Source organism: Podarcis bocagei, assembly GCF_964188305.1.
Source record: "Podarcis bocagei genome assembly, chromosome: 6".
NCBI classification, from domain to species: Eukaryota; Metazoa; Chordata; class Lepidosauria; order Squamata; family Lacertidae; genus Podarcis; species Podarcis bocagei.
In genome coordinates, this window is record NC_138130.1 from 63,939,947 (window position 1) to 63,961,721 (window position 21,775).

General features: G+C 40.2%; 1 long non-coding RNA gene across 1 annotated transcript in view; it reads right to left on the reverse strand.

The window, feature by feature from the left end:
- Nucleotides 1-21,775, reverse strand: part of LOC308590047 — a 49,695-nt gene that overhangs the window by 27,207 nt on the left and 713 nt on the right. Inside the window, exon 2 of the long non-coding RNA XR_014009631.1 lies at nt 5,510-5,613. This is a non-coding gene — a long non-coding RNA (uncharacterized lncRNA). The remainder of the gene's footprint in view (nt 1-5,509; nt 5,614-21,775) is intronic.

Consider the following 21,775-nt stretch of genomic DNA (forward strand, 5'->3'; position numbering starts at 1 on the left):
TCATTTTCTATAACCAACCAACAAAAAAAGGAAAAAGACAAATAAACAACACACACCAAAGAAAAAAGATCCCAGAAGTGCCTTTCCTTCAGAATAAAAATACAATATTAAACAAACCAGTTCCTGCCCTTTCGTGAGACCCACAATCAGCTGCATTAGACAGCAACCTCCTCAACCTAATAGTAGTACCAGTCCTGGAAAGAAATACTTACATTCTTGAATTCTAACTGATTTTAATGAATGTGCTTAACTGTGATTTGGATTGTGTATTTTCTTTCTCTATACAGTGACCATATTAAAAGAGAACAGAAAAGACTCAGAGATTAAACACAGAAATAGCTACAGGTGTTAGCAGTGAAAATGTCATGCTGATTAATATGGGGGAAATACTTCAAATGATATTTGGGAAGCTGATAGTGGAAACTCTAATGTCAGAAGTTCTAAACAGCAAATCAGTTTGTATGATTAGATACATAATCCAGAAATGAATTTTGAGATGCTAAAGGAATACAGGAAAAAAATCCCTGGCCTCTTCATATAACTGCAGTCATGGGGGGTGGAAGGTGGAAATGCAGTCAACCAACATTTTCCAAATGTGAAACAAGCTTAGCAACAGAGATACAAGTCATTGTCTAGAGTGACCCATGCAAAAAAAGGATATAAAACAGAGTTGGATGATGGTACTAGAAGAAAAAGAAATAGGGGAAACAAACACAGAAAAAAAGCAAGAAGACAAAGGTACTGAAGAAAACAGAAATATAACTAAGGATGAGCAAATCTGTCAATTCTGGTGTCTCTGTTTCAAATTTATCCAATCTTAAATACAGCTTTTCAGATTTCCACATCAGTTTGGGATTTTTAAAAAATAAATAAATAAAAGCTCATCATGAAAATTCATCAGTGTTAAAAAAGAAAGTAAAATTATTCTGTGTTCACAACATACAGTGAATATATATGTTGATTCCATTGATATATGTGCTTTTGTGTACACTTTCCCCAAGGATAAACATTTTTGTACACATTGCTTGGGTAGCAAACTGCATTGCAAAATTCGGAGAGGTTTGAATTTCAAAAGATGGTTGTGTTTCATTTTGCACATTGTTTTGGAAAGTGCAAATCTGGTCACTTCACCTTTATATGCAAACTAGACTGAATTTCTCCCTCATCCGTAGGTATGTCGACTACAGTTTTGTTATGTTCAGTCTCCTCTGACTATGGATCACAGAGAATGGGTGTGAAGAGCAAAATATGAGCGAGGACAAAGGGTGGAAACGGATAGGCCAGTCCAGCTTATCTTTCTGATTTTTCTACTTGCTTGCATATACTATGTAAGAAACAGAGTTGTTTAAACTCTCCAAAGTTCTTTTGGGCTGGGCTTTCCCCAACTTTCCCAGAAATAAAAATAGACCACACTGAGGGCTTGAAAGAAAATCACCAGCATCCCTTCTGCATTGACTTGCCAGCTCCTCCCAAATACCCACCTCCTTTTCCTCTGCGCAGTGATGAGACAGACATGGAAAAGAGAGGAACACAGTTTCCCCCACTCCATTGCCCCAGTACGCTAGCTAATAGTACATTCGATGACTGTGCAGTCTGTGTACCCAAATACTTGAACCATACACTTGCACAGTTATTTATATGTAATGTTGAGTGACCGTACAGTCTGTCCATTTGAATACACAACAGATGAGCTGTACACACCTTCACACAAATGTATAGAGATTGCTTGTACTTGTGTTCAGTTTAAAGGACATGGGAGGGCATAAAAGACTATGGGAGCTGTAGCTTTACCCAAAGGAGCTATAATTGCAGGATCTCTAGGGATCTAATCCCATTACACTATTAGCCAATGTAATGAAGTAATGGAGAGAGGGAGAGAGAGAGAGGGAGAGAGAGAGAGAGAGAGACTTATTTTCTCTCTTTTTGTGATGTTGCTGCTGCTCTTTGCACTGAGAAAGGAAGGGAAGAGCAGTGATAGGTTGGCAGGGGGGAAGCCAGGAATCTTAATGCAAAAGATTGAGGCTTGAAATGGTCACCTCTTGTTTGGGGGCCTATTTTTTATGAATCACAGAATGTATTTCCTGGCATCACTATTCAAGATTTTATATTACTGGTAAAATATCCCATTTTCGCCAAAGCGAAGCAAAGTATCTAAGCCTTTTTTCCTGTTTGAGAAAATGTTTGGCATGATATTCCTAGAAACAGAACACAAGCATCTATTTGGAAATGCCTAAAGTGGTTTGGTATGGTGTCATCTTGCACAAATGTACAATACAGGAACTAATTGAAGCATATGGCCATCAAAAGGGAAAAGGACTGATTGCATGCCGATTTCCAAACACTTTCCACATTGTTGCTGAGAAGATCCTCCTCCACCTTCATATCTCCACATTGATTTTGGCATGGGTTTAATATGCAAATCTAAGGTCACCTGTTTCCCACCAGCTATTAATAAACTGGCAGTCTGTAATCCTACCTCCCTGAAAGCTAATCATTAGAAAGGAAATGTCACTCTAACATTACAGTCATTTAAAAAATAAAGCGAGATCAAAAGCTTATTCAGTTTGGTTTGATGACCTCCCTAGTACAGCGAGAGCTTCCAAATGATTGCCTTCTAGACAATTCTTGCAGAGAACTGCTGACACATTGTCCTCATGGAGAAGAAACCTGCAGTTGGTCCTTGTAGCTAACAAAACCTTTTAAGCTCCAACCAGCAATTCCATGCAGAAGAAATGATTAAGGAAATGCCACCTCCAGGCATGAAAAAAAAACTTTGCACAATAAACCAGATGGGATAAAATTAGACTGTGTTATCAAGACTGAAAAGCTAAACGTTAATGCTGTAATTGCAGCCAAGAAGACTGCTATATGGAGCGCTGATAAAGTTGCTTTGAATTAGAGATGGTTATGGATTAAAATACAAATTGCTATCCTCCATGCGAAAGTACAAAATGTTAGCAGTCATTTTGCTTTGGAAAGCACAGTTTTGCTGAAATTGTGGCTGGTGAAATCTCCTCTGATATTGCTAGCAAAAATGCTAAAATAGCAGCTAACATGTGGTTTCACTATATGTTCTCTGTCTTCTTCACTGGCTTAAGCCAGGATGTTAGATAGATGCCCAAGAAGATGTTACAGGATCAGACAGAAAGTTTTGCGTTTAGGAAAAAAAAATGATTTAGAAGTCAAAGGGATAAATGCTGTTTCTTAGAAGATAGAATCACCAATATGTCATGTGAGAATAGTAGAAGTCTTGCAATAAACTGATATTACTGGAGATGAAGTGTGTGAGGGGGGATCATAATAATAGACAGAGAAGAATCAATAGTGTTGCGGCATCTTAGAAACTCAAGGAAGAAGACAATCAAGGTGCATAACCCAGCTGGTAGTATTACAGGCAGCAGAAAGTAAAAAAAAAGCCATTATATTTGGTAAAATGAAATGGGTGAACATCAGTACAGGGAGCCTCTTGGTTTATGAAATGAAACAAAAGTCATAGATATAAACATCAAGTGCTCTAGTTGTTTGGCAATGAAGGTAAGAGATGAGTGATCTCAGACAAGAAGGCTAGGAAGGAATGTGTGTGTTCATAGAATGAGGGAAGTAAAGCATGTAAGAAAACAGAAAGCAAAAAGAGTCTGATGACAATAACATTTCCCAGCATGCAGTGTGTCTTGGGGCCATTTCTTTTTTCACGTCAAGAGTTATTCCATATATTCCAGTCAAACTATTATAGGAACACATTTTAAACATGGAGACTACATGGTCACATTACTGGGAAGAGAACAGTGGTTTCAATCCCCCCCCCCCCCATTTCTTTTCCTAGCCTAATTTTTACTCATAGGGCTGCAGGCTATTGTCCAAACAACATACATAAAATATGTTGCTGTATTTATTTCGTACGCAGTACCATTAGTTGTAAAGATAAAAACACCCACCCCTCAAAGAGGTATAAATCACATCACAGGTATCATAACAAGTTCCAGAACCTCTCTGGTAGACTCCATTGGCATTATAAGACACCAAGGGAGGCATTCATGGTAAGCTCCAGCACCCTTTTTTCTAGAAAAATAGTAATGTTTAAATGGCTCAGGACTGCCATACCTCAAATAACTGACCCGGACCCTGCAATTACCAACTGTGTGCCCCCTCCACGAGCGTAGCAACATGAGAGCAGGCCTTTTTTGCTGTGGCTCCCCATTTTTTGCAAGCTCTCCCCAGGGAGGCTCACCTGGTGCCTTCATTACAGTGGGACCTCGGGTTAAGAACTTACTGTAATTCATTCTGGAGGTCCATTCTTAACCTGAAACTGTTCTTAACCTGAGGTACCACTTTAGCTAATGGGGCCTCCCGCTGCCTCCACGCGATTTCTGTTCTCATCCTGAAGCAAAGTTCTTAACCCGAGGTACTATTTCTGGGTTAGCGGAGTCTGTAACCTGAAGCGTCTGTAACCTGAGGTACCTCTGTACATATCTTTCACTGCCAAGCAAAATCATTCCTTGTTTCCCAGGACTTTGACTAATTAAACACCCTGGCCTTTTAAACTGTGAGGGAGTATTGTGTTTGTTTCTTACTATATTATGTATTTTTGTGTTTCTCTATGGAAAACTGCCCTATGATCCTTGGATTAATGGCAGTATAGACATTTAATAGATATTATTATCAATAATAAGTCCCAGGTTCCATCCTTAGCATCTCCAGGTAGGACTTGGAGAGATACCTGCCTGAAATTCTGGTGAATTATTGCAGGACTTACGAATAACAGCGAGCCAGAAGAACAAAGGCAGCTTCCTATATTTCTAGGTGGAAATTCAGACCTGTTATACTACCTCACTCTTTTGAAAATGTTTTGTGGTGACAAGAGTTGTTGGTTCTAGATATTCAGTTCAGGGGCAGGGGCATAGCAATCTGCTCTCCTCTTCTTTTTCCACCAAATGGTTTTCAACACCATAACATTAAGTCCTCAAAGCTCTTGTGTTCATTGTGTAGGGACTAACATTGAACATTTCATTGGCATTTGGAAGATGACTTCTGGGCAGAAGTAATAGAATCAAAGAATCAAAGAATTGCAGAGTTAGAAGGGGCATCTAGTCCAACTCCCTAATATCTTAAAGACTATCAAATTTCTTATGGCATAATCTCTTGTGGATCCAAATAAATACCTGGTTCATTACATATATATATATATATTCAGTTCAGCATTTTTACTCTTCACAGCATCTCAACTGGCTTCCAAATGCCAGAGAAATTTCTAGGAAACACTAGTATGAGCAGCAGAATTCTTTACGTACTAGGTAAAGATATGAATATTTTCCAAAAATTTGCTTAATCAAAGAAAGCAAATTAACAGTATGTTAAATCAAGCTTGCTTTTGTGTCTGTATGTCTGTGGTAACTGACAAGTCACCAGATGCTGAAGATCAATAAGTGTTTTGCATATTTTAATTATTCTTCTGGGTTTAGATCTTAATTACTCTTATGAACTTCAGGTAGTTTTGGCAGACAGAGTTTACCTTGAAGCTGTGAGCTTCACTGTTGTTTCATCAATTAATACAAGATGCCCGCATGCTGATGTAGTAGTTGAGTCTGTCACTGCTTTTCATCCTGGCAACTCCCACTGAATAATAAAATTTCAAAATAGACAGGTTTTACTGTGTGTCTTCCTAACTATATAGCTGGGTGCATTTCACATGTCATCATAGCAGGAGCTCAGGATTTATATTTAATTCTATACTATTTATTTCAACTGAAGACAACTGAAGCCACGTAGCTATGTGAAAGAGCACATGTTTTGCATGCCAAAAATCTCAGCGGTAGAGCAGAGGCTTCGCATGCAGGTGCAGGATCAGATACCACAGTGAATTGCATTTTCTTTTTGTATATTTAAGCCATCAAATGCCCTAGTGAGCATTAATGTTTGTAAATTCCTTCTAAATGTTAATAATGAATAGAGTGGTTCACCACCAGAGGCCTCATTGTAGCCATTAACCTTGTTTATTATGACAGTACCGGTTAACACCAGTGTTAAACAACCTGTATTATTGACACCTGATTAGTAGCTTTGTAGTAAGCCAATGGTTGCCATTTTGTTATTTTGATGCGATCTTGTCTGAAATATATTTCTCTATTGGTGTCTATGTCATAAATGAAGAATAAAGCAACCAGTGCTATTTCATTTCCAAGAGTAGTATTTACTATTTATATACATGAGGCCCAGAATCAGTCAGCAACTCTAAATCTGGTAAAAGTCCCTGTCTTTTCCAATCAATCAGAATGATTCACAGAACAGGACATATAACAGATAGCAATTTGGGAGGTGGTTAGCTGTCACAATGTGTAGGAGCAGATTACCGGAGTTCATATAATATTTGCATGGAGGGGTAGAGTAGACACAGAATGGTTTCCTTGAAGTACTTTCTTGAACTCTTTTCTTCCACTAGATTATTATATCTAGGAAAGTAGAAGTTTGGAATTATGACAAAATTATGTTGCAGTTAGATGCACATTTGTTTCTGATTTGTGGGTATAGTGTTAATGGCAAAATATAGGACTTCCCTTTCCTTACCCCCTTAAAAGAAATCAAATGTTAATGACTGTACATTGAACTACTGCTGCATCTTCTCATGATGATTTCCATTCCCAGTGGTGTGATAAACTACAGAGTGACTGAATAAACACTTTGGTTTTAATTACACTTGTAGTCTGTGTCTATATACACAGTGGTATTCCCTGAGCAAAACTTGAGTATACATATTATAGAAAATGTTTTTTAAACTTATGACTTATGGGTCTTTAATTTCATCTCAGGGTTCTGCTGACTACATATCTAACCTGGCACATTCTTTGCAGATTTATACTATCTCTACAGCCAGAAGGCAGAAGAATTATAGCCCAATAATTTTCAGACAGCAGCTTACTCTATTTAAACTCCACAGGTTTCTTTAAATTAATAGCAATTAGCTCACTCATATTTGTGGAGGACACATGGTAGCAGCTTGTAATTACCTAGTACCTTACTAACATTGCTAGATGCTGTGCAGTGTACAGAAAGGGTTGCTAGTGGTAAATTATGCATCATTAGCATTCTTTAAGTTTGCATTATCTAAAGTGAAACTTTATGACTTGTTAATATCCTGTCCTTTATCATCTGACCTCAGCCTGGCCCATCACTTCAGTGATAAAATTAAAGAAGGGGGTTGCAGTGCATCAGATAGCATGAAGCAGATCTTTATTACATCAGCAGCAGCAACAATATCCCTGAAACCCCATAAAGCAACATGATTACACAACATGGGGTGTGCTCCCTTTGGTACTAAAATGCTCTCCTCTTTGCATAATGCAAATAAATTGATGGAATTTAGTATTTACGAGGGAGATAATCTGCCACAGTACATAAATCAAAATGAAGCTGCAGAGGGTGGGCTGCACAAATGGGCTGAGTCACAGTCACACTAACCAGGCTTTGAGACATATTTTACAGTAGCCTGCATATCTGTGCACCTCTCAGAATAAATCCTCTTAAATGATTGATGGGGATGGACATTCTCTCAAGATGTGAATGCTGGAAATGTGTAATAAATCAATCAATCTAGAGTCTGAACAGACACCCTGTGTCTGCTATCTGCATATCAGGCTTTTGTTGTTCTCCTTCACTGCTCTGGAAATTTGCCTGGATATTTTTTTTTAAAGGGGGATTTTGGAATGGTTCTATTTTTTTCTACACTTGCTTGGAATGAAAATTGCCTCAGCTCAGGTCTAGACCTTTTCTGATTTAAAAGGGTAGAATTACAACATATAAGGGAGCCTGTAACTAAGTGTTGCATTGTACCCTCACCCTTCAAAAAGCAGGACTCCGGTCCACAATTCCAAACAGGCAAGCCATGGCCTCTTATGGGAACTTGATTCCATTCCTCATTTTCCATCCCACCAAAGAAGACATTGAGCCTTCTGTGACTATTGAGTATGTTCAGTTTTTATTGGGTTCTTTGGGATGATTTCCCCTTGCATTCCCTCCCCCAGGGTTTTGTTTTGTTTTGTTTGCCTTTCTGCAAACATCAGCATCCCTAAGAGCATCCCTCTTGTTTTGGCTACAGTCCTATCAGCACATAGCAATTAAATTTGCTCTTAGGAGAGAAAAGAAACTTTCTGTTTCAACAAATGGAGTTACAATGTGTATTATGATTTTTAAAACACACACACACAAGTGAGATCATTTTCAAACTGGATTGTTCTATGATTGTAAATTAATGTCTTTTATTAGCACTATCAATCTATTTAGTTATCTCAGCAATACCTTAATCAATGGGGTGCTACAATAGCAGTTGTAGTTCAATGGAAGTGATGTACTAGGGTGGGGTGGCCCAACTTTGAATATATGCTTCTCAATGCCAGCCACTCTTAAGACACTACAGATTATCTGGATCCATTTCAGTCCATCTTTTGGTCCAGGTTCAGTTCTGAAAGTACTAATTTCCCACAAGAAAAAGACAGTGTTGGGAAGTAGTTCAATGAACCTGTGAGTCAGCATTTGACCTGCTTGGGATGAGGCTGCAGTTGCACTTCCACTTAGGGATCAAATTCAGAAAGCAGAGGTGCCATTAGAAGAAGAAGAAGAAGAAGAAGAAGAAGAAGAAGAAGAAGAAGAAGAAGAAATTTATTTATATCCCGCCCTCCCCAGCCGAAGCTGGGCTCAGGGCGGCTAACAACAGTAAAATAGTGCAACATTATAAAAACATTATAAAAATCAATTAAAATCAAAATTGATGGCAACTAAAGTTCTGTAAAGATTGCCAAAGGAGGGAGTCAGGCTGCGCCCTGACCAAAGGCCTGGTGGAACAGCTCTGTCTTGCAGGCCCTGCGGAAAGATGTCAAGTCCTGCAGGGCCCTTGTCTCTTGTGACAGAGCGTTCCACCAGGTTGGAGCCTCAGCCAAAAAAGCCCTGGCTCTAGTTGAGGCCAGCCTAACCTCTCTGTGGCCTGGGACCTTCAAGATGTTTTTATTTGAAGACCGTAAGTTCCTCTGTGGGGCATACCAGGAGAGGCGGTCCCGTAGGTATGAGGGTCCTAGGCCGTATAGGGCTTTGAAGGTTAAAACCAGCACCTTAAACCTGATCCTGTGCTCCACTGGGAGCCAGTGCAGCTGGTATAGCACCGGATGAATGTGATCTCGCAGCGAAGACCCCGTAAGGAGTCTCGCCGCAGCATTCTGCACCCGCTGGAGTTTCTGGGTCAGTCTCAAGGGCAGCCCCACGTAGAGCGAGTTACAATAATCCAGTCTGGAGGTGACCGCCACGTGGATCACAGTGGCTAGGTCAGGGCAAGAGAGGTAAGGCGCCAACTGCTTAGCTTGGCGGAGATGGAAAAATGCCACCTTTGTTATAGCTGCAATCTGCACCTCCATGGAAAGGGAGGTGTCGAAGATTACACCCAAACTCTTAACGGACGGTGCTGGCACTAATTGCACCCCCGCAAGAGATGGGAATTGCACCCCTCAATCCCATATCGTCCCGTCCCAGCCAGAGGACCTCTGTCTTCGAAGGATTTAACTTCAACCGGCTCCCACATAACCATCCAGCCACAGCTTCCAAACATCTGGTCAGTGTGTCTGGGGCCGAGTCAGGATGGCCATCCATCAACAGATAGAGTTGGGTGTCATCAGCATAGTGATGGCAGCCCAGCCCAAAACTCCGGACAAGCCGGGCGAGGGGGCGCATAAAGATGTTAAAAAGCATCGGGGAGAGTATCGCCGATCGAGTATCGGGAGAGAACTGCTCCTTACTCTGAAGGCATGTGTGATGCAGTAGCTTTCACCAATTAGGCTAATGCCGTTAATAAATAGCTTAAATAAATGAATGTCTGGGGTGTTGCAACCCCAGACTGGTGCTCAAGAGACAGAAGAAGGTGACCTAGTTGAATCTGGGGCTGACTACCATTGGCAGAAGAGCTAAACTATGTTCCTGATATGGCACCTGTGGCTTCTGTGAAATAAAAGCCATGAGCCTTGCAGACACCTGTCCCAAGCGCATTTTATCTGACTTGTCACCTGCCTCTGTTTTCACTGTGGCTGCCCAAGAGCACAAGAAGTGCACCAGGCAGGAGGCCACAGAAGAACACAGAAGAAAGCCGTATTAAGCATTTGGTCCCTTACCTTTCTTGCCCTGATCTGGCCACAATGATCCATGCGACAGTCACCTCCAGGCTTGATTATTGTAACTCGCTCTATGCGGGGCTGCCCTTGAAGCTGCCCCAGAAACTCCAGCAGGTGCAGAATGCCGCAGCGAGACTCCTTATGGGGTCCTTGCTGCGTGACCACATTCATCCAGCGCTTTACCAGCTGCACTGGCTCCTGGTGGAGGACAGCGTCAGGTTTAAGGTGCTGGTTTTGACCTTTAAAGCCCTATGCAGCCTAGGACCCACGTACCTATGGGACTGCCTCTCCTGGTATGTCCCACGGAGGACCTTAAGGTCCATAAATAACACTTTGGAGGTCCCAAGCTGCAAGGTGGTTAGATTGGTCTCAGCTAGGGCCAGGGCCTTTTGCTCTGTCACAAGAGACTAGGGCTCTGAGGGATTTGACATCTTTCCGCAGGGCCTGCAAGACAGAGCTGTTCCACCTGGCCTTCGGCTTTAAGCCGTATTTTAATTGTGTGTTTTTTTGCCCCCCCCCCCTTACGCTTTATTGTAATTTATATTTGGTGTTAGCCGCCCTATACCTGGCCCTGGCTGGGTAGGGTGGGGTATAAATAAAAATGTATTTATTTATTTTATTTCTCCTCCTCCTCCTCCTCCTCCTCCTCCTCCTCCTCCTCCTTCTTCTTCTTCTTCTTCTTCAGGCCAGGAATTGGTGGGGTGGGGTGGCAACCCTATAATTCACACTCCTAAGGCAAGTTGGTAGGACTTAGGAGAGTGAAACTTTTTGGAGGGACTTGTGTGGCCTCACCCCACCTGTAGCCTTTGTTAGAGGAAGTTGTTTACTTGGATCTTTCCATGGTGCTGCAATCACCTGTCCAAAATTAATCTTTTGATATGTTTCCAGGCACAATTCAAGGTGCTTGCTTTGACCTTTAAAGCTCATTATGGCTGAAGAACTGCCTGTACCCATGAGAACCTATCTACTCTAAGATCTTCATCAGAGGACCATCTCTGAGGGATTAGGCAGGTGTTGGTCAGGGCCTTCTGAGTAATCGTGTCTGGTTGTGGAATATACTTCCCAGGAACACTCAGTTGGTGCCTTCTCTGTTAACTTTTAAGTACCAGAAAAATCAACTTGACTCTATTCAGGTTTTAACAGATGACATATTTATTTATGCCATAGCTGGCTTTTGTTTTTTTTTACTATTTTTTCTGTTCTTTGTACTTCTATTGTTCTGCTTTTACTGTTTTATTTCAATTTTATCATTTTTTATTTTAATTTAATGGTTTTAAATTGCCTTGAAAGGCAATTTATGTTTTTTTACATTCAAAATGGAATATAGATTTTATAAATGCATAAATGTTTCTCTCAGTGATAGACATAGATCTACTTGATCTATAAATTTAGATCTAGTTCTATTCAGATGGAACAGCTCATAGCACCCAGTTATGAATGAACTAAAATAAACTTGTGATAGTATTCTACTTCTACCAATTCTTTAAAAACAAAAACAAAAAACCCATCCACAAGGCTTACAGTTTTCATTACAAGGCAGTCCTCTAGGTACCAACACAGAAGTAAGTCACATTGAGTTCAATGGTGCTTGCACAAAAGTAATTCCCAGGATTATAACTTCAATTGTCCTACAATCCCTGATTCTTAAATTATGAATATTGTGCCTGGTTTTTTTTAAACCACAGGGGAACACATCCTTGTGTTTTGCCCTATTGTTTTCCCAAGTAATTAATTATATTGTTGATGAGTATAACCTAATTTAGTAACATTAGAGATTATTTTTGATAGGGAAAAAGCAAAGTACTTTCCATGTCAAAGTTTTGATTGCTTATAGCTAATGCCAAGGGAGATACTCCAAGACCTTTTCTTGGATTTGAGATGGAATAAGCTCCTGCCCAAGAAGGGCATCTTGTCCTAGGTAGTGTGCCTAATGAAATATGAATCAATTTTTGCTCTAATTTACACCAGATTTCAGACTTATACTGAGATAGCTACTGTCCTAACCAATATATTTGAGGAGCTTTATAATACCATAGAAGATTAGAAACTGCTAATCCTCCCTTTTCAATTGACTTCTGTGTGGTTGGCAGAAAATGTTAGATAATGTTATATGGGCAGGTAGCCTGAGGGTCAAGACATCAGCTATGCAGAAACCAGTTTATAATGGAGGATTAAGACTTCCTAATCTTCGGTGGTACAGTGGTACCTCGGGTTACAGACGCTTCAAGTTACAGACGCTTCAGGTTACAGACTCTGCTAACCCATAAATAGCATCTCGGGTTAAGAACTTTGCTTCAGGATGAGAACACAAATTCTGTGGCGGTGGTGCGGTGGCAGCAGGAGGCCTCATTAGCTAAAGTGGTACCTCAGGTTAAGAACAGTTTCAGGTTAAGAACGGACCTCCAGAATGATTTAAGTTCTTAACCCAAGGTACCACTGTATTATGAACCTGCTCAGTTGTATTGGTTAGGGCAGTGGCTACCTCAGGATAAATCTGCAATCTTGTATAGACTACAGAAAAACTTTCAATAGACCAAAATCCATAAAATATACTTTCTCTGGAATATGAAGAAAATTATCATTGGCTGTAAAATAAGATTGATTCCACCAAGAGTAATATGTATAGTCACTTTTGGATCAGCTAACATACTCTGAGATGGGGAGAAATTTGATTCTGTTTGAATTTTAATGGGAAACTACCTAATTTACATTTCTCAAACCATAAACCAAAACACAACTATCCTTAAAAATCTACACTTATCCAAATTTGTGACACAGTTCTTCAGCTAAACAATGTTTTCAAAAATGAATATATTAGAAGGAATTCCACATGGACGTATTAGTGTCAATGTGTGTATTAAGAGAAATTCACATTAAAATGCAGAATAATTTTCATAAGGAGGCTTTTTTAAAGAAAATAATAATCACAAATTAATGCAGAAATATGGATAAATGGATTTAAGATTGGAAAAATGGCAACCAGAGAATCAAAACTGCCAGATTTGTTCATTCCTACTTATCACCAAGTATGTTCTCTCTATTGTCTCAACCACTTACATTTTCTAGGGAACTCCTTGGTTGTAGAAGCCGTTGAGGAACGGCTAAGGGAGCTGGGCATGTTTAGCCTGGAGAAGAGGAGGTTAAGGGGTGATATGATAGCCATGTTCAAATATATAAAAGGATGTCACATAGAGGAGGGAGAAAGGTTGTTTTCTGCTGCTCCAGAGAAGCGGACACGGAGCAATGGATCCAAACTACAAGAAAGAAGATTCCACCTAAACATTAGGAAGAACTTCCTGACAGTAAGAGCTGTTCGACAGTGGAATTTGCTGCCAAGGAGTGTGGTGGAGTCTCCTACTTTGGAGGTCTTTAAGCAGAGGCTTGACAACCATATGTCAGGAGTGCTCTGATGGTGTTTCCTGCTTGGCAGGGGGTTGGACTCGATGGCCCTTGTGGTCTCTTCCAACTCTATGATTCTATGATTCTATGATTCTAAGTGTTCTCTCTTTATATTAAAGAGATCAAAACCCATGTTTCAATTTCCTGCAGTTAGCAGTTTCCTATTCCTTAATTCCAAAGGAATAGGGGTGAGGATTCCTATTTATTCAGGGTTCTGGGATGAACCTATTCATTTCAACCTCACACATAGATATGAACATAGATATGTGGATTAAGTTGCATAATCAACAAACTGATCTGTTCATGGACTTACAAGGTGGTCCAAGGACTATCTCCCTCTTTAGCATGTTAACCTCCTTAGAACAGCTAAATTCTCCTCTATGTTCAAAAGGTTAAAAAATAATAATGCTCCCATACACCTCATAATGTACAGTCCCTTCCTGGGTAATTGTATGGAGAAAATCAGGTTGCCCCCATCAATCTGTGAGGACAGCCATCTTTTTTGCACATGCAATGTCTTTGTAAAGACTTCTGGGGTGGGTGAGGGGAACACTGAGGCAGCCACCATCCCCTTTTCCTGTTTTCACTACCCCTTTAATCAAACCCCTCATAAATCGTCTTTGAGTGATTTAAACATTTCTCTATCCCACCCCTGAACCCTAGGTACTCAAAGTTTGTCTTAGAGTGTTTCCACACCACAAAACAAACAAACAAGGAGGGAAACAGAAACACCACTTCTGCAGTTTCTTCAGATGTAAAACCAGTGGACAGAATGTTCTTCAGTTTACAATTCACTTTTGTTCTCAGCTTAGAAGCAAGAAGATGGATGGAAAAAGAAAGGGTTGCAATTTTATGGAAGAGAAGGGCATAACACACTTTAAGTTGACAATGCAAAAAGCTTAGGAAAAGGAGGTGATGGTCCCAATGATCTCCAGTAACTGGCAATCAACAGAAGATACTCTGATTTCGATCCCAATCAAGAGACATTTTGGAGGCTTTGCCTCACATTTTGTGAACCACCTTTTTTTAGAAAATTTCTCCTTCCAACTGTATCATTATGACCTCTACAATCAACTGAGAGCATCTATACCATCCATGTGCCACATTTGAATGGCAAAAAAGCATTTTCAGTGTTTGCTCTTCCAGCTCCCTTCCCCTGATTCACCTACCAGTCTAACCATCATCCTGAAGTGCTGTAAGATGTCTCAGGTGTTTGTTGGCTGGATTTCAGTTGGACAAAAAAAGATGAGCTTAGTTTATTAGATTATTATGTTTTAATAGGTGATTTGCAGGATGGTATGGGGAATGCATATTCAAGTTCAGCTAGAAATGTACTTTGTAAAATAATTGCAATAAAGTTAATGACCATTATGAATTTACAGATGTTTCCTAGTATTGCATGAGCTCTTTCACACATTCCATGAATTGTGCTTTCCATTTTCACAGCTTTTTTCTATATAATTCAAAAAACCCACCCTTGCATATACTTCTGGGAAGAAGCACAAATGATCCTAATACTGGGTTAGGAGACATGGGTACAAGCTTCTTTTTCAAGCATTACGGCGGCAGCATGAAAACAGAAGCAACAACTCAAAATTATCACACTGCACTGCAGCTAACATGTAATGGCTAAGTTCCCCTGAAACTAATAAAACAGGTTACTCATAACCAGTGCTTTTTTCTAAAGATAAATGTTTAGGGGTACTCTCATTTTGACTCAAGAAAACCACCATTTTATAGTTCAAATCGGGGAAAATAAATACAGTAAATGGACAAAAGTACAAAAATTCACAAAATGTTTAGCGGTATGCGTACCCCTGCGTACCCCCAGAAAAAAGCACTGCTCATAACTCAATTAAGTCTCATTGCTTTCAGTAGAGCTTTATCACAACAAACTTCTGCATAGTTTGGGCCAATATATTTTACTGAATATTGTTCTTAACTGAGTTATCTCCAACTTTAGCAGCACACCAGATTTATGTTCCCCGTTACACACACACACACACACACACACACACACACACTTTCTTCAACATTCCAGCAAGTCCTCATTAATTTCTCTCATTCCATGGCATTTAGTTTTGGAAAGAACTAACTTGTTACAAGGGGGTAGCTGTTGACTGAATATTAGGCGACCCATTTGACATGGAACCAATTTCCTTGAAGGACAGTGGTCAGTTCCATGCTGGAGGTATTCAGGTAGAGGCTAGACAGCCATCTGTGCTCTAGTCTGAATTATTTGAATCAAGCAGGGGAATTGGGCTCGATGCCGACAAGGTTACTTCCAACGCCCCATGGTTCTGTCTCTTTTATTATGTTAACTGCTACGTACATCCGTTGTTTCATATTTACACAAAGGATGGTCCATACTTGCATATGCTTCAGGTAGAGATAGAAGCACTACCAATAAAGAAGATTAGGTATACACACATTTCTTGGTAGCAATTTATCCCCGTCTTTAATAATTATTTACTTATAAGTCCTTGAACATAAGGGTTGATATGCCTTCTAAAATTTGACAGCTACAAAGATTGTAATTAAATATCCCTGCTATTTACGTAAATTGCTAATTCATCTTTTAAGCTTGGTAAGGACCTGTATGGGTCATAACTGACTCAAAAGGAATTGCTTGAACTAAGCTGCAAGCAAAAGCAAGTGGCAGGAATACTGATTTAGTTAATTCTGTAAAGAAGCCAGTATCTACCATAGGCACAACTAATGTATCAACTAGTGCTTGTGTGTATGAAATGGATTAGACATATTTTCACAGAAACAACTACCTAAGGAAGAAGCAGCAGCAAATTAGAGAATCGCTCATGCCTTAACTGAATTGCTATTAAAGGAATTTGGTCACATTCCTGTCCTTGAAATTAAGTCCTATACCACAGGGTTATGGATTTGGATAAGATCTACAGGGTAGTTATTTATTATATATTATATTACCAGTGGGTAAAATAGGGGTGCCAGTATTCTCACATTTATTGCTTATTTCATCAGTGGGGGAACTCCAGCCTATGGATCTAATTTGGCTCACCAATTCCCTCCAAAATGGCCACAAGTCCATTTCTAGCAAGCTCCACCCAATCTCCAACCATGTGACATCATTTGATGTCACCTGTTAATCATTTCAACCTGCTCTATAATTCTCTGCAGTTTTCCTAGTGTTAGACCAGGCATAGGCAAACTCGGCCCTCCAGATGTTTTGGGACTACAACTCCCACCATCCCTGACCACAGGTCCTGTTAGCTAGTGATGATGGGAGTTGTAGTCCCAAATCATTTGGAGCGCCAAGTTTGCCTATGCCTGTGTTAGACTAAAAAAATCTGTATAGTTCACACAATTCTAATAGGATATTGATATAAGCAAGCAAGCAAACAAACAAACAAATAAATATAATTTATACCCTGCCCATCTGGCTGGGTTTCCCCAGCCACTCCGGGCGGCTCCCAACCAAATATTAATAATAATGAAAAGCGCTAAGGCATCAAACATTAAAAACTTCCCTAAACAGGGCTGCCTTCAGATGTCTTCTAAAAGTCAGATAGTTGTTTATTTCCTTGACATCTGATTGGAGGGCGTTCCACAGGGTGGGTGCCACTACCAAGAAGGCCCTCTGGCTGGTTCCTGTAGCTTCACTTCATGCTTTGAGGGAACAACCAGAAGGCCCTCAATGCTAGATCTCTGTGTCAGGGCTGAACGATGGGGGTGGAGACGCTCCTTCAGGTATACTGGGCCAAGGCCATTTAGGTATGAACGTAACATACATAAAATGTACGGAAAATACATCAAATTAAGAAAGATCACACACTTGTTGTGCACCATGACAATGGAGCCCCTGGAAGGTTGGCCTGTAGGTCAAAACTTAATCTCCACCCCAGGTTTATTTGGTATGTTCATTCTTCTACCACAGTTAAAGCTCCTTTAAAACTAACACTTGAAATGTCAAAACCACAATAAAATGGCTAAAATAAAATATATCCTTAAAATCTATCAAAAAGTAAGCAACACAAGTTCTAATTCCAAGCTCACTCCTAGCCCATATTAAAGAAAGCTGTTATTTGCTGCCCAAAGTTGGTCAGTAAGACTGAGATGTTATTCTTTGAAACAAGTTGTCCAAGGTGGGTGCCACCACTAAGTTGTGCTTCTCCTCACCTTCACAAATTTAATGGTGGTATACAGCACAGCGTCTCCCCTACAGATCTTAAAGTGCAAAGGGGCAATATGGAATAAAGCACTCCCTTGAGGAAACTGGGCTCAGAAACCTATGGAAGCCAATTTAGCCGAATTAAAGATGTACTGTATTTTTCACTCTATAAGACGCACCAGACCACAAGACGCACCTAGTTTTTGGAGGAGGAAAACAAGGGAAAAAAATTCTGAATCTCAGAAGCCAGAACAGCAAGAGGGATCACTGTGCAGTGAAAGCAGCAATCCCTCTTGCTGTTCTGGCTTCTGGGATAGCTGCACAGCCTGCATTCGCTCCATAAGACGCACACACATTTCCCCTTACTTTTTAGGAGGGAAAAAGTGAGTCTTATAGACTAGAGCAAAAAATACGGTATGTTATATGAGCAACCTGCCTGGAGATGGGAACAAGATGAAGAATATTGCATCACTGCAATATAATCTTCAGTAGTACCCCCACATATAGTGCATTCAGATAATATCTTAGAGTATATAGGATGGTGGACAGACCTGCCTCAGAGAAGAAAGATTGTAGAATGGACAGAGACTTAAAAAAGGGAAGAGGCTGATAATGTTAACTAACTGTTATCAGTCCATGACACAACATGAATGGGAGAAAAGGAGGGAGGAAAGAAGACATAATACAGGCAATTATCACCAGCACATGGGTCCTTTTGGACCCAGAAGAAGTTGGAATGGGGGTAAACGGGGTGGGGAATAACGGGGTGGGGTGCATTTATACACTGCTGACATGAATGGGGGCTGGGAACAGAAGCACTGCACAAAATGGTTGCTGCCTGCATTAAAATGGTGGCCTTGGTGTCTGACTTACAGTTGGGAAAGCAGGCATGCACGAAAGCATGACTCACCCCTCAGTGCCAAATATAGGTATATTTTATTATATTTAACACAGAAATGCAGTATTTTATTTTAAGTTGAAAACTTTTTCCATGACTGGAAGATGATATACAATCAATAGCCTCTGCCCCGATTTTTTTTTTGGGGGGGAGGGGGGAGAACTTATCTTTAATGTTAGTGATTTCACAGGTGCCAATCCAAACTTTTCTCCATTCGTGAAAAAGTACTTTGAAAAGCTTTAATCCCCTCCCCTTCCTTTTCTTTCAGAGCTTACTGCAGGAGAAAGAAATGGTACATTAGGATTGAATACTGTGAGGGGAATTTCAACCTGCATAGCTAAAAAAAAAAGTTATACCAGTTGTCTTGACAGAAAGAAACAAAGGAAAAAACCTCACCTGAAACTGAGAAAACTAATACTGCTATAGATCTATAAAACATTTATATGGGGTTGGGGAGGGAAGCTTGTATTGTTAAAGGACTTTGAATGCCTGGACAGCTACAGTTATGATGAATCCATCCTATTTTTGGAGGTAAGTGAAAATCCAGTGGAACGCTGACCTTTACAGATGCGGGACCTGCAGGAGGGAGAGACATGAAAGACTCCGCAACCATTTTATTTTGCTGTAACATCACGGTGGCAAGCAAACCAAGACAAAAGGAAGAGTGATTAGGTAGACAGCAACCCCCAGATACTTTCATAGCACAGGAAATTGCCAAAGGAGTACAAAAGGCAAAACCTAATGCTTGGATGCATTCCCTAGAGTTTCCCAGCTGCATCTGAACCAGGAACACGACACTACTGTGCTTGTGTGTGTAAAATATTTTGTTACAGAGCTTCTGTGACAGCGCAGTTCATCGGCTGAACAATTCCACCAATAAATAATGAAGATCTTGCAAAGTTTTGTTCCCAATTTGCGACTTTAAAGCCTGTGCTGCAGTGGTTAGCTGAAGTCGCTTTTGTAGAAAAAGCCAAGAATGCAGGAGGTGGGCAGACAAAGTGGTATGTAGATGTGCTAATTCATGTTGATGCAACTGACATTTAAGCCCATTTCTCCACCAACACCTCCTTGCATTTATAGACATAAAAGTTCCCTCTCTGTTCCTTTCTTTTTCCACTGGTTTGCAATGCTCCATCCCCATTTTGTTTCCTCCAACAACTGGCTGGAAGGCAGGAACCCCCTCCCCCCATTCCACATTTTAGTGTTGGGTAGGTGCATTTAGTGGTGGGTGATGTATATAACTAGGTCAATAGGTTTTGGTCACATAGTATATGTGTGTGGTAAAGGGAAGAGATGGTGAGTCCCCGAGGCACTGTCAGGTGGGACTTTCATGCAGTGCTTTGTGACTTATGAGATAGGGCATGGATCACTTTGGAGATTTAACCTGTGTCACTCGCTTGGAGTTGTGCGGCCTTAAAGCAGCATTAATCAGGAAAACCTACTTCCACACCTGAATGGGTACGGCAGGGAGAAAGGGGTAGATATAAAGCCTGAGAGCATTTGAAATATTTCATGCTTTGTGCATATTGTATATATTTTTTTTAAAAAGAAGCTACCCTTCTTGGGATCCATGAGATATATTCCTTCTTTATTTTGTCAGTGTTTCCTTTACCTACATATCTAACAGATCTAGGGTTTCCTGAAGTCTCTAATACCCCATGGCCACTATGGCTCATCCCAACTCCTATTGCCATCTGTCATTTTCTCCTCAGAATAGCTTCTCAAACACTGACAATTTACATGCTTGCCAGTACTTTAAATAATAACTTGAATTAGTCCCCAATTAGCCCTGATTCACTTCTTCCCTGATTCATCTCTCTTATCAACAGAGAGTAATCAGAAGAGCTATACTGTCATTCTTTGACTCTCAATTTAATTAACAGCAGTTCATCATAAAGATTCCTAAGCAATTTGAGCCACTGTAATTTGATCCATACGTTCACAGCTCACTGCCCTTTTTGCCCTTTTTGCAACAACCAACTGGCCGAGTCTATGGCCTTAAAGTTCTGCTTCATATTACACCATAGATGTTAAACATTCTCCACATATTCTGTGCTCCTGAGTGTGTTCTACAATACAACAAGGCATCCAGTTATAATGACTTTGGAATCAGTAGTAAAGAAAGAAAGGGAGTCTAATGTAGGATCTCTGAGGCTTTCCACAAATCACTTTCTTTTTTCTGTTTGAGGCATCTGCCACTCATTCATCATTTATGTGACGTGCTTAAATCAAGTGTCAAAACTTTTTTTTTACTGGAAGGCCTTCCTATTGTATTTCCAGAGAAAAGGAGTAAATTGTGATACAGGATCAACTTACCTCATTTGGGCTGCAGAATATTCCCCTGTACTTGGTCCTAAATCTCTGCCCATGCTTTAGAGGGCTCAGTAGTATTTTGGGAGGAAATATTTGGTGGGAGATCTATCAAGCTTGGCAGATAATTTAGAGTGTAATTCTCATTTTCCAAGAACTGACATTTCCTCAAGGAAATCTGATCCCATGGTTGTACTTATCTATGAAATTAAAAGATCATTCCAAAGTGCATTTTATAAAACTCACCCCACATTTCACAATTTACATCCAAATGCAACCCAGATTCTGTGAAAGATGCATCACGAACAATGTGGGCCAAGTTCAAATGAGAAGTTCAAATGAGGATTAAAATGTGTCTTAAACATGTGAGACAAAAAGCAAAGCTAAACTAAATCTCACATTGGAGCAGTCATACAAATTTTAAATTCAAATTAAGATATGGCAGTATTGAGTGTATGGAAGCTGCCTTATACAGAATCAGATTATTTGTCCATTTATACAGTGATTGGCAGCAGCTCTTTGGCTTTTCTCAACCTGGCAACCTCAAGATGTTTTAGACTCCAACTTCCATCTGCCCTACCCAGCATGGTCAATAGTCAAGGATGATGGGAGTTGTAGTCCAGCAAAATATAACACTTAAGAGGTTGTGGAAAGCTGCTCTAGGGTTTCAGACAAAAGACTTCCCTGGGCCTATCTGGAGATGCTGAGGAATCAAGCTGGGGCCTGCTAACATGCAAGGCAGGTGCTTCACCAATGAACCCTTCCCTATTCTCAAATAAAGTATCCAGTATATATGAAATAAATATCCAGTAAATATGAAATAGATAAGTCCAAATAGGTTTCAAAAGATTGTGAAAATTAGTACCACCATGCCTATACAAT